The sequence below is a fragment of the Engraulis encrasicolus genome, chromosome 5 (assembly GCF_034702125.1).
Source record: "Engraulis encrasicolus isolate BLACKSEA-1 chromosome 5, IST_EnEncr_1.0, whole genome shotgun sequence".
Taxonomy (NCBI): domain Eukaryota; kingdom Metazoa; phylum Chordata; class Actinopteri; order Clupeiformes; family Engraulidae; genus Engraulis; species Engraulis encrasicolus.
In genome coordinates this window covers 9807075-9809452 of record NC_085861.1, presented here as the reverse complement: position 1 = coordinate 9809452, position 2378 = coordinate 9807075, and positions in this window count along the sequence as shown.

Below are 2378 nucleotides of genomic sequence, written 5' to 3'. Positions count from 1 at the left end.
TGATGGGTAAATGCACTTTGTGTAAGCTCACTTTGAAGATATTTGGGTGAAGTACAATCATGGTGCACTTAGAAAAAGTGTACTTGCAATATGTTAAAGCGATTTACTTTAAAGCGCACTATAGAAAATCACACTTCAAAGACATTTGGGTGAAGTGTAATCATATTGCACTTTAAAAAAGTACAATTGCAATATGTTTTTAAAAAATACACTTTTAGTAAGTTCACTATTAGAACACTATTAGTATATTCCTCTAAATACACTTCAGCCAAACATCTTCGAAGTCCACTTGAAGTATGGTTCGCTAAGTGTACTTTCTTTGAGAGCAACTTAATTACATCTAATTTTAAGTACACTTTAAATAAGCATATTGTAAACATACTTTTTCTTAGCACAAAAAGCACAAGTGCACTTTTAACATGCTAAGTACACTTCAGTCATGCTTTTATTGTACTAAATTGAACCACTTTTTCACCTGGGACAGGACATGACAAAAGCTCGGCTTTGCTAAAGATTGGTAATGAATGGCATCAAAGACACGGAAATAAGGAGAATGCATTGAATGAGAAGGTGTGCCCAAACTTTTGGCCTACACTGTATATAGAAAAACGTCTGGACATGACAACAGAGACTTTCCAAAACATTGGCACCCATGATTGGCACCCATGAATGGCAGCAATGCAGCACCACACACCACACCGTCCTCTCAATGCAATTCCAGGAATCTGGATAAACTTGCCATACTGGTTGTAGGACAACAGAGAAGCTGCTGTCCACCAAAGGCAAACATGATGTGTAAACAACGGGTGAGTTTGCATATTTATAGAAAATGTGTCAGATGCAAACAAGAATATGAACATGTCAGATTATCAAAAGAGTATGCTGATGCACAGTCATGGGTGAGCGGCACATGATGACCTTATTAGACTTTGGTCTGCCAACAGGAGCCGTGGAGGCAGATGATGATGATGATGATGATGGTGATGATGATGATGATGATGATGGTGGTGGTGGTGATGATGATGATGATGATGATGATGATGATGATGATGATGATGATGATGATGATGGTGGTGGTGGTGGTGATGATGATGATGATGATGGTGGTGGTGGTGGTGGTTTTCATGGCACCCAAAGCCCTTTAGCACAGTGGTTCTCAACTGGAACAGTCTTGGGACCCACCATTTTCCACTCTCATTCAGTCGCGACCCAATTTTTTTAGCGTTCAAGTCAATTCAATGCAATTCTCAAAATGTAACCAAGACTCGAATGACTGGTTGCACGCTATCTATCTCGCATAAACATTCATATTGTAGGCCTCTCTATGACAACAGATGACACGGAGGTCAGTAGCCTATCAAAATAAAAGTTGTAAATTGTTGCAGGAAAAGTTGGATTTTTTGTAGTTTTTTTTTTACACCAAGGCACTGCGACCCACCCATGACCCTTCTGCGACCCACTTTTGGGTCGCGACCCACCAGTTGAGAAACACTGCTTTAGCACTCCAAGCGATGGCATTGGGCGTCTTGTTTTGTTTTGTGCTCTTATGGTCACCTGCAACGACAAATGATTAACTCGTTAACTCACCAGCCCATCGACACGCAGCACAGCACAGCATTCAGAGCAAGCCATAGTCAGTCATAGTCAATATTTAATTCTGGATTGTTATGTAACACCAGGAACTTGACAGATTTCTTTGGCTGACTACAATGTCATGGGTCATGGGTAAGTGGTTAGGGCGTCAGACTTATATAGCCCAAAGATTGCCGGTTTGACTCCTGGCCCGCCTGGTTGGTATATAGTAACACGCCCCCACCAGGTATATAACACGCCAGAATCACGGCAAACGTCAGGTACATAACACTCCAAAAACCCGCCAGCTGCCCTCCCCCGCCAGGTATGATGCACGAGAGCTGACCCTGACAGATACATAACACGCCAGACACATGAGAGCCGCCCACCAGGCACAATACCAGGGTGTATGCAGGGTTTTTAAAAGTATTTATAGGTGATAATTAAAAAGCCAAAAATGAATGGGCTTATAAGTAGTAAATTGGCTCAAAAGGCTTTTTTTTAACTAGGTATTATCTTTTTTAAGTTGTACCATTTTGACAAAAAAAATTTATTGATTCTGTATCTGAGGGCAGTCATGGGTACGCAATTAGGGCGTCAGGTTGTCAACCTGCCAGGTTGGTGGGGGGAGTAATTAACCAGCGCTCTCCACCATCCTCCTCCATGACTGAGGTACCCTGAGCGTGGTACCATTCCGTCCCGTCTCCTGCTGCTCCCTTGGGGCACCATTGGGGCTTGCTCCCTTGCACGGATGAGGCATAAAATTTCGTTGTGTGCAGTGTGCAGTGAACACTTGTGTGCCGTGC